This window comes from Triticum urartu, chromosome 1 (assembly GCF_003073215.2).
Source record: "Triticum urartu cultivar G1812 chromosome 1, Tu2.1, whole genome shotgun sequence".
Lineage (NCBI taxonomy): Eukaryota > Viridiplantae > Streptophyta > Magnoliopsida > Poales > Poaceae > Triticum > Triticum urartu.
The window spans coordinates 40,296,816-40,308,789 of NC_053022.1; the positions used below are offsets into that span (position 1 = coordinate 40,296,816).

Genomic DNA, 11,974 nt, shown 5'->3' on the forward strand with positions numbered 1-11,974 from the left:
TGCATGCATGTTGGGGTTGCCTCACCCGTCTTCCACGCGCGGGGCAGGGAATATCTCCCATCTACCCTTCTCGGCTCTTCGTCTCTTGTTACTGTCCCTCTCCCCCGAGTCTCGATCGGGCTTGTATGCGCCGACAAGGAAACAGATAACAGCCGGGCGCGGGAAGAAATCTTATGGAAAATCTAGAGAAAACTAACCTCAGAATTTTCAAAAAAGACAAAAACTGGGGCGTTTGTATTTTTGCCCAGTGATGATCCACACTGCTCCTTCCTCCTTGATCCTCGACAAGGTCACACAGGTGTGGATGGCATTGACGACTTATTGGAAGACGGACGTCTCTTGGAAACACGAGAAGTTCGCTCCTTCCATGGTACCCAGCAGGCGTGGATGGCAATTGATTGGAGGTGCCTGGAGAATGCACCATTGCATGTGATGCGTGCAGTTGTTCCAAACAACGGTGACGACAAGCAAAGAGGCCGGCCTCCCAATCTAGGAAGCCATGGCTCTCCAAATGTGCTCCGAGTATCTGCAATCCGAACATGATGTGCGTACTCGATTCCAATTTCCACACTTGCCCTGCACAATACTTTCCAAGATGATTATGGGAGAACAAATCTTCTGTGTGAAATAAAAAAAAATTAATGGTTACTTTGCCTGTGTAAATTTCATGATATTATTATGGATACGCACCTTGCTTACATGCTTGGATTCAACTAGTACCACCATGCTTTTCGGAAATCGCTAAAGATTGGGTTCAAAGGCATGGGAAGGGATCCTTTGCACATCCCCACGAACTTGTCCATACGCAAGACCGTGCAAATTGCAGTAGATTTATAACCATAAATAAATAAACCTAGTGCAATTTGCAAGACCAAGGTACGCAAGGGCATACGTACGTACTGACCAGTGACCAGCTGCACATACGTGCCACGGAATCTTATGTCCATTTAACTACTACATACATCTTGTACGATAATGCATGGAGTGCCGATTATGCAAAGCATGGGGGCGCCTATTTAAATTCTAGTTGCGTCGAGGTTCAAGACCGGGTCCTGCGCAACGTAGTACAGGGTTCTTCTCGCGTGGTCAAATTGGCCGCTGCTGGTTTTCCTGGCGACGCTCTGCACACAGGATAGGATCGATGGTACTGCTGCTATATACATAATACTAGATAATACTGTGTTTGTATAATCAACATTGATTTCTGGATCTCTGATGGCGCAGCAGCGCAGGGATTATGTGCAACGCACACCACCGGCCTTGTAGGAGGCCGAGGATATTTTTATGCGGCCATGTTGCCGATGTATACAATTATTAAGAAGAACAGGGGATATCAGAATCTTTTCATCAAGAAGAATAGTATGGCCTCGTTGATTCCCGGGGTGTCAAAGAGCTACAGGAGTAGTGAAGCCTATAAGATTGATTTGAACCCTACCTGATTGAATTTGTGACTGCAATTGTTTGTTTGATTGCAGTAAACCTGGGCATGGGCAGCCTGGTCCAAAAGGCCCACATGCGGGCTAGGCTCGGCTCATTTTCCGACTGAAGACCAGCCTTGGAAACCCAAAAGGCCCAAAATGAGTGTTTTCGCATATTTTTAGTAAAAATAATTACAGTAGTATTTCATTGTTTTTTAATCCTAAATATGACTTCTTCATTGTTTTAAAATTCAAAGAGAAAATTTCCATGTTCTTGGGCCGGACCAGGTCATGCCTGGGTTTGACATTTTCAGGTTGAGCTCTGCAGAGCCTGGCCCGGGCTATGCCTTGGTCTAGATTGTACCATATGAAAAAGCAAATGCATCTTTTAAGTCACAAAATGGAAAAAAAAATCTTGTATGAAAGAAAATACCAGTGGAGCTACAATCCTACAAATCAAACGAAAACCAGCCCACACACAGTTTCTTTTTCAAAAGATTCCAACGCTATCCTTCGAACCAAAGCGAAAGAGGCCAGGCAGAGACAGATACTTATACGCACATGCAACAAGGTGTGCAGTGCAGGGTAGGCAACATGAGACAAAGCAAAGTAAAAGGGAGGAGCAGCGGCACTTCAGTAGGCGATACAGAAAGGGGGCACGTATGGAATACTAAAAGGGGGAGGTGGGCAAGTTGCCATTCTCGGGATGCTGCAGCTGCTGCTAGTGCCAGTTGCAACTCTGCGGCACAACCTCGGAGGGAGGGAGGGAGGGAGGTCGCCGCCAGCCATGGCCTCTGTCTGTCTGTGGCTCCTCTGAGTTCGTTATCCTAATTACTATATTCTTCTGATAAGTTAAGAAAGGGAGGAAGAGAAAACTTTGGCGTCGCTTTCAGGTAGGTTTCCTCCTTGGCTGCATGCAGCCAAGGCAGCACACAGGTTTCACTACTTGCCCTTTGGGGCGCAGCAGGGGCTAGGAAGCTGGCCAGGGGCAACACCGCACGCAGTGGTCTCGTGCATGGCCCACTAGTGGCGCCAGTGGCTGGGCTAATTTGATTACTTGGTTGGGTGTGTGTAATGACTTTAGTCGTGACCTGGAGGTTCAACTGAACTCCTCAATGGCCAGCAACCTATGAGTGACTGTGTGACAGGTGAGCTAACCAGTAACCACTTCATCGTATATCAGCAGCACTTCTAGATTGTTACTCTACTTCTTGACGATCGTCAGGTTACTAACTTGTATATTAGAAATACTCTCGACGACGAATCTGCCAGTATATAGATTCTATGTTGCGAATCTGAATAGTGTTGTGTGTAATCTGAACAGAAGAGCGCTAGGTATTTTACAGCATAAATATACTCTGCAAGCTATTGTCTGCCGACAATAAACCTAGAACAAGAAGTCCAGGAAACTGCGGAGGAGGTACAAGCTAGGAGTACTTTACCAAGCCTATATAGGGCTCTCACAGTCAGTGATTGCGGCTGTCTAGCTAGCGTGAACTTACAAATAGAAAACAGAATGGGAGAAAAAACTCAGCCCAGAAAGAATGCCTTAATTTGCAGGTCAATCTTATTGTTGAGTGCTAGACAGGATGAGAGTTCGAATATATATGGGTAGTGACAACGGTAATGGACAGAACACGATTTCTAGTGGAGAAGACAATGATGGCTACGCAGAAACAGGGGGCACATAAGATCCGGTTCATATGCCTTGCCGCCTCGGGTACAAAATCAACGCGCAATTATCATAACACTGCTATTATGCAACAAAATTCAGGAATCTCGCTGAAGTGGATGATGATACCTGGAGCTTACAGCGTGCTGCTTGCTTCATGTGGATTCCCTGAGCAGTACCTTTCTTGCCGCCAACATACGACGGGTGCAGTAGATGCAAATGCAATTGCTCGTGTAGTAACCAGAAATGGTAGTGCCGACAGTGGGATGCAAAGACAAAAGGGCCCCCGCTAGGATGCTCCCCCTTTCCATTCATCCACCTGCATCAGATTAGACCGCAGGCCCATCAGGTCAATAGGAAACATAACACTCCAAAAAAAATAGACCCCACAAAAGTTCAATCAATCAAAAACTATCCCGGGCTATGTCACTATACTATAATTAGGTGCTTGATTTTCAGACTTAATCAACAGAAGAATCAGTCCAGTAAGCTGTTTCCGAAACGACCATGTAAGAATATACTAGTAGTATGTACCGAAAAAGCACATATACTTTAGGTACATCATATCAGTTTGCACAATCATTTGTCGCAAATAGTAGGTTATATACAGCTTAAATGCCAACATGGGTAGTTACTAAAAAGGAAGATAGCTTAAAAATTTCCCCAACATTTTGGTGCTGCACCAAAGGCAACACCACTTGCCTCAGAGGTCACTGCAGGGCGTTGCAACTTGCAGGGCAGTTGCTTCTAGGATAAGGTAAGGGGAAGAAAGCATATCCATGGCGGCAGGCGGCAGCTGGGAGATGCAACTGATGCATCATGGAGGTGTACTTGACTGGCTACTTGTAGCACCTACTCTTGTGCTAAGAAGAACTTACCTATGTGGTACAATCGTGGTCCTGTCCAGCTCCTATTCAGCAATGACCCCATGCGTCTAATTGGTTCGCATTTCGCTCTCAGACACATGTTGTTGTTGTTAGCTAGGTATAGGTAGGTAGACTCTCATCTCATGCCCCCTTCCAAACCTTAGACAGTAGCAGCCAATGTGTGAGACAGCTAAACCACCCATGTTTGACTCCTAGGTTAGAAACTTTGCAATATATGCTTTGCCTTTATCCTTTTGTACTACCTGGATATGCTTACCTAAATTACATCCATTAACTAGCTTAATCATCGGGGAAGAGATTAACTAAACAACTGGACTACCAGACCTAGTGCTTATGATCGACCGATTAGACAATGCACCATCGGAGGAATCCGCTTCATGGGGAGCAAGGCGCGCTGTCTCTGGACAGAATCCAGTCCTTGTACATCATAGTGTTCTTAGATAATTATTATGGCCAGATGGGTAAGTAAAGCCTATTATACCCGAATGACAGCAACCATCTGACCAATTATTCAAGCATCGATTCGCCAAATGCAGAGATGCGCCGGGGAATATGGTGGACATGAAAATTCTCTGCTTTCCGCGGGCATACCGGGGAATAAGTTACCAGGTCCTCTCAATGCTCTAACAGGTGCAGACCATTTCTCCAAGTGCCTATAGATGTGTCCTATCAGTAATTAGGTGCATGCACAGATTTGATGCTTATAGACGCATACCCGTTTTGGCGAATCATGATAAACAAATCCCCTTGCAAGACTGATCACAGGAACCCATCGAAATCACACGAAAGAAAAGCATTATTAGGCTTTTGGTATAATTTCCCAGCAATCAACACCAAGTAAAGTGATTCTTCCTGTCCACCAACATGACAGTTCAGTTGCTTGACCTCGGTATATAGGTTCCCCTGGAACCCAGTTCCGTTTCTTTAAGCTATCAAAAGCAAACACTGTTAATTCCTTTAGCAGACATTAATCCTTTAGCATATGCTATGCATAGTATCAGCAGCAGCACGATGTGGGACATTTTTTCTCGGGTCACTGGTTTTCTTTCTGTCGGAAGGATTAGTTGGGGTGCCAGCTGCAGCCAGGGAGGGTGATACATCAGCTCCTAGATTAGAATAAGCAAAACCTAGAGATGATTAAACAAGCCATCTGACCTAGTCCAAGTTGAGGACAGTTTTACAAAGGAAAGGAGCCCACAAAGTGGCAAATGTGGGCTAGATGTGGGTTATTGCTGTTTTCTGTGTGTGGAAATGGAACGTGGCAGTGACGTGGTGCACATATCATACGAGGTTATAGGGGCATATAAAATGGTATTGCCAGACGTGGAAGATTGCTATCCATTCTTGGAAAGTCCACTGATCCCACATCAAATGGGTCAGGCCAATTTTTCCCAGCTAGCAATGCCCATTTCTTGTTTGATAATAAATGTCCAGCCAGGTCAAAGGATAATAAATGTCCAATCAGGGATTCTATAAGATTTTATACTTCATCAGGTATCTAGTACAAATGGATCAGACAGTAGAGAAAGTCAAGCATACATAATGTAGCGAAACTGTTATTATTCTGCTAAAGAGTAAAATCGAAAGCTTATGGGCTAAGTTGTTGTACAATATTTTCTAGGACAGATGAAGACAGCTTATCTTGCTGCGGGGATTGAACCCTAGAGATTTTAGCCACTGCAATGTTATTTTCAGACAGAGATAGTTTCATATGAAGAATATGGCAACTTCGATGCAGGGAATAGCTATGATAGAAAACAAAGAATCAAGAAACACCCTTCGATCCCATCTTCCACCAGGCAATTACTAAGCCAGTAAACTAGGGAACAAGACAATATTAGCAACATTGTGGTCATGGTATTTTGAGCTTATGATATTGAAGCAAATGCATGATGCTAATCTGTTCCCAAAGCTTTTGATCCACTGATGTGAATGCAAATTCATCGTGTTCTGATAAAACAAAGTATTTGCCTTGGTACAACTAAGACTTGAGTAAAGAAGAGATATCTTTTGGTATTATCTGATATAACCAGCAATGCAACATAATGGCTACAATTTATTTCTTTACTGACACCAGCAAGAATAGCCAGCTGCTTCCCTTATTCATGATTCAGTGCAGAACACATGTATGATGTACCTCAATAAAGAGATCCTTAACTGCATGTAGAAGCCACCTAAACTATAACTAACATGTAGCAGGGCACTTCCACAAACTGCAACATGAAATTGAAGATTTAAATGACAATAGATGACCAAAATAAACTATGCAAATACAAATTGCAGCAGTCAATTATATCATTAGTTGCTTCTTTCACTGTGCTTGTCTGACTAGTTTGTGTCACATATGCTTATCCTGCACACACCATATGCTAGTTGATTGAAAGACTTCGCCCACTAAAAGTCCAGAACGAGTAAATGGTAGTTGACTGAAGCATAAAGTTTGCACACAAATTCTTTTGCAATGATGTTAACATGGAGCAGGAGAAGGAGCTTATTTCCGTTGGAGCTGCATATGCATTCACAGAAAGAGCTGCCAACTATAAACACATTTGAGCTAACGGAACAGGAGAAGGAGCTTATTTCCATTGGAAATCTTGAATGATAATACAACTTCACTGATGAAAGCACATCAACAAACTGGCGTTTTATAGTTCATACTGCCATGCCATGGGAGAATGCAGCGAAGGTTAAATTGTCCACTAGAATAGGGATGCTAATAAGCATTAAAACAGTATCGTTTAACCATCAGCTTGAATTAATCCGCAAAGTTGTGCCAGCATTCTAATTTGTGCTATCATCAGCTAATTCCAAATTGAATCAGCCAAACAGACAAGGGACAGACCTCAATGTTTTGACATGATTGAGTGCAATTTGAGATGTGCTATGGACAACCTGTGGGGTGTTCAGAAGCAGTACAAAGTCTGTTCACAACATCTTTAGAGTGTCTATCGCTATGTGCACAAAGAACATAAGGGGGGGGGGGGGGGGGACCCAGTAGAAGAACATCAAGATAATTTCCCAGTCACGACGTTGTAAAACGACGGCCAGTGAATTGTAATACGACTCACTATAGGGCGAATTCGAGCTCGGTACCCGGGGATCCTCTAGAGTCGACCTGCAGGCATGCAAGCTTTGAAAGAGCTTCAGCGACAATGAGTGATTGTGCTCAGCAAGAACCTGAAACCACATAAGTTTCATCAGTCGATTGAAATCAACATTGAGAACCTGTATACTCTGGAAGTCTGAAAGCATTACCTTTTGGAACTTTCTAGCCTCACAGATCACTTAATTGTTCTAAGTCATGTCGGTTGATACCATAAAACTCAAACCACATTGCCAGAAGAGCATAAATCAGTAACTATTACAAATCCCTCTAAGGATTCTAAGGGCATGCTACACATCTCAAAACTGCCAATCTCCACTTGAACTCCTCGGCATATGGAATTATAGAACCACATAGTTACATATCCTACCATAGTTCAGTTTACTAGGGAAAATTATGGAACAGAAGGTACAGTTTGTGCATCCCAATAACATAACTATACTTTCATAGCAAGATACGCTGTTACATGTAGCCCATTTCTTCGTCTCACCAAATTCATGAGCATCTTAGCCAAGTTTGGTCCAATGTCTGAACTATCTCCAAATTCTTCAATCTCCTCCTGAGTTTTCAGAACAAAGAAGGGATCCTGAGGAATAGCTCCACGGACTAAAAGCAAGAAGCGCATTGGCGGCACCTGCAGTTCTATTCCTAAGATTCTCAGAGAGTTCAGAGCCCACAGCAACTCGCAATTATGCACTCACCACGAATGAAATTCCTTTCCTCTTGCATCTCTTCTTTCAGCACCCTTGCTCGACAATCACCGAGGAACACCATGTACTGCACTTAACTACTTTGTAGGTGTGGTCAATAAACAAAAGTACACGGGTTCGACCAGTGGCGGAGCCAGAAAAGATTAGGAGCCGGGGCAAGAAGCACCAAGCAAGTCTCAAGAACTATTAGCCCGGCCAAATCATGCTAAATTCAGCCAGTAACTACATCAAGTCGTAGCTATGTTTAGATGGCAACTCACCGGCGAGCCCGAGCAGCTGCCCCAGGTCGCCGGGTACTGGCTTCGCCACTGGGTTTGACAAGTCTTGGCTTGCTCTGAAGCATGGCTGCTCGGCATAGTTCCTTGACTGCAGTAATTACTTGCCCACTGAAAATGTTGTACTGATAAGATTGATTGACAGCATCAGAGTTGTCCACAAAGGTTCATCACACAAACTCCCTGTATTTGTGGTAAACTGAAATGTTGAGACAATGTTATTCCTCAGTGCCTCGGTGGACGATTCACAATTATCAATGCCATTATTAGTTTCTGCATCAGACACACCCAAAAAACCCAATCTGTCGGAGATGTGAAATGTACCACACATAGGATTAACTTCCCTTCTATCTTTGCCGCTTCCCACGCCACCGCTTGATTCTACATCAGGCAAGAGGATAATATTTAGCCAACCTGCAAAGGACTTAGGGACCCAGACCCTCTGAAAGTACCCAAGAAGTGTCTTCCTACAACTCTCGAGAATTTCTTTTCCACTTGCACAGGAATGGCTAGCTTTGAAGCAGAACTGGCATCACTCCGAGAACACATAATCCAATCATGCCCTTCCTTGGCCAAGTTAATTCTACACTTTACTTAAGGATCTGAATCAACAGATCTCGAAGACTGACTGGCAACTCTCGAGAATCACAGCAAATTTCCCATCTAGAGTAGTCCTCTCAACAAATTATGGCCAGCCCTTCAAGCTCACTACTAAACCAACACCTTCTCCTTGGACAGTCTCCTTGAAAGACACCAATCATTTTGAGACCGCCATTTGGACATTTGGACCTCTGCAAATCTCACACGCAAATTACACAATGCTCCAAACGCATCTCACCAACTGCAGCAAAGACACTGAACAAATGGATCTGCCTGGTTAAGAAGCATAAGCCCTTCCCAATGCACTTTCAGATCAGCCAGTTTGGACGGCCCAACGGCGATCTTAAGAGCTTAGGGACACCTGAAACATCATGCTCAAAAAGGGCCAACAGTTCGTGCATGACAGTGTGGCTGTCTTCAGTAAGTGATTCCGAGGCTCTGGATAGCGAGCACATCCCAGAAGCTATGCTGGCAACTGGCCTCTGACTATCCTAGCATCTCATACTCGTGCGGCAGCTTGACAGCCTGGAAATGCTTGTGCATTGTGTCCCCTTTCACAGGATCATACAGCGGTTATAGCACAAACAATTTCTGCCCTGCATGGAGGACTCTGCCGGAGAACCGCGCAAACACCAAGAACACTGCATTTGTTGCCACTGGCGGCACAATCAGCAGCTACCCCTGGCCCGACCTCCATATCCAGCATCAAACTCGCCATTCTGAATGTCTGGGCAGCAATGAGTTCAGGAGTGCACTCGACAAGCACCTTATCAGTCATGACCACCAAAGCGACAGGCATCCACACCCTCAGCACGGCTTGCAGCACCACCTTCAGCCCTTGCTCTGCATTCTCGCCGGTGAGCAGATCGGCGAAATGCAGCAGGCGAAGAGGGAGGACAAGTGGCTGCCCGGGCGCAGCGCGGAATGGATAGAGTTGACCTCGGGCTCGAGGTCGAGCCTGTTGCGCACGAGTCAAGGCCGGTGGCGCTCGACGAAGGGAATGCCTGCCACGGCGCGGCGCCGCGGCGAGGGTATGGATGTGGACGCCCTCGACGGCGTCGACTTGGCTGAGCGCCGAGTTAGGCCGGAGTGGGCTATGGAACCCCCCCGGAGGTGGTCGGCGGCGGCCGGTAGGGCTTCTTCGAGCTTTAAGTTTGGGAGGGTGGGCTTTGGAAATTATAAACCTCGTGGACTAAGAGCAACTCCACCAATGGGGTGATCTTTCTCATCCGCGGCCGTTTGTTTGGGTTGGCGCGGACAGAAAAGGCGGTCCAACGCACCGACTCAAACGGACGCGCGTCCGTTTTTGGTCCACGGGCGACCCATTCCCGGCCCATTTTTAAGCTTGATTTGCGTCGGCGCGGACACATGACGGACGCGTACGCTTGCCTACTCCTGTCCCTGGGCCTGCTGGTCTGTGGCACATTGGCCTCCCGTCTCACCCTGCGGCCAACAAAGCAACCCTCCCGTCTCCTCCGTCGCCAACGCCGCCGCCCATTTTTTCCGGCGACTCTTTCAGCTGCCGCCGCCTCCACATCCGCCCAGCAACGCCGCCCCCTCCCCCTCCCTCCCTCCGTCGCCCTCCGCCGCCGTTTTGTCGCCGGGGAGCAAACTGCTTCCCACCTCCGCTTCCCCCACCGCACAGCCGCCCACGACCAAGAAGTCGCCTCGCCGCCCCTGCCACATCCGACCGGCACGCTCCTCGCACGCCGTCACACTCGTCGGACGCCGGCAGGGAAGCTAGCTGGTTCTGTGGGCGCCGCGACTCCCCTCGCCGACCTTCTCCTTCGTCGACGCCCGCAAACTGTTCGACAGTTTGCCAAGGTACGAGATGGACTCCGCCGACGAGTTCTTTTTTCACAAATTCCTTTGCGACTCCGACGACTCGTGTTGGTCCATCACCACCTCAACAGCCAGCGGCCGTCGTTTCGTGGCTCCATTCCGGGCCACCTTCCAGCGTTGAATCACAATCGAGAGAGCGGGCATTTCCTTCTCTGGAAGGACTACTTTGGTACAACAAACCGTTGTTCAAACATCACAAATTCCGTCGCCGGTTCCGTATGAGTAGACATGTTTTTAACCGTATTAGAGAGGGAGTGGTCGGCTATGATGACTACTTCGAGTGTAAAGAAGATGCCGTCGGCAAGATTGGTTTCTCCCTTATCAGAAATGCACTGCCGCCATCCAAATGCTTGCATATGGAGTGCCCGGTGATCTCATTGACGAGTACGTTCGTATGAGCGAGTCTACATGCCTAGAGTCTCTGTATAAGTTCTGCAAGGCTGTGATTGCTGTGTTTGGCCCTGAGCACTTGAGAGAGCCGACAGCTAAAGATACAGCCCGTTTGCTGGCAATGAATGACAGTAGGGGCTTCCCGGGGATGCTTGGCAGCATAGACTGCATGCACTGGGAGTGGAAGAACTGCCCTTCTGTTTGGCAAGGGCAGTATAAGAGACATGTCAGGGCTTGCACTGTCATACTAGAGGCCGTGGCGTCTCAAGATCTCTGGATCTGGCACTCTTTCTTTGGCATGGTTGGATCACACAATGATATTAACGTGCTTCAGCGCTCGCCGGTGTTTGCTAGGCTTGCCGAAGGCAATAGCCCACCGGTGAACTTTACTGTCAACGGCCACAACTACGACAAAGGATACTATTTGAGCGACGGTATCTATCCTCAGTGGACCACTATTGCCAAGACAATACCCAACCCTGTCGGAGAGAAAAGGAAAAGATTTGCCCAAGAGCAAGAGAGTGCTAGGAAGGATGTCGAGCGTGCCTTTGGTGTTTTTCAATCTCGATGGGGTATCGTTCAGTATCCTGCTAATACTTGGAGCACGCAGAAACTATGGGAGGTGATGACTGCTTGTGTGATCATGCACAATATGATCGTAGAAGACGAGCGCCCGAAACGTCTGTACGATCAAGGCTTTCAGTTTCAAGGTGAAAATGTTGTGCCTGAGCATGGAGTAGCGACAACATTTGAGCAGTTCACTCAGTTTCATGAAGACATGCGTGATTGGGAAACTCACGAGCAACTACAAAATGATTTGGTTGAGTATATGTGGACTCATGTTGGCAACCAATAGATTGTATCTTCTTTTATTCGTTTGCAAAACTATGAGAAACATTTTTATTTGTATTTGGCTTGTAAAACTATACTATTTATTTGGGCGGCCAGACTATTTGGCTTGTTTTAACATTTTCATTTCACAATATGTTTGAATGCAAATCAATGTAAAATTCGGCGGCCAGCCGGCCACGCCTGCACATATGGGTCGGTGCATTGGGCGCGCTGCCGACCCATATC

The 11,974-nt window shown here is 46.5% G+C and overlaps 1 pseudogene; it reads right to left on the minus strand.

Moving 5' to 3' along the window:
- Nucleotides 1-7,261: 7,261 nt before the first annotated feature.
- Nucleotides 7,262-9,443, minus strand: LOC125532674 (annotated as a pseudogene).
- Nucleotides 9,444-11,974: the final 2,531 nt, after the last annotated feature.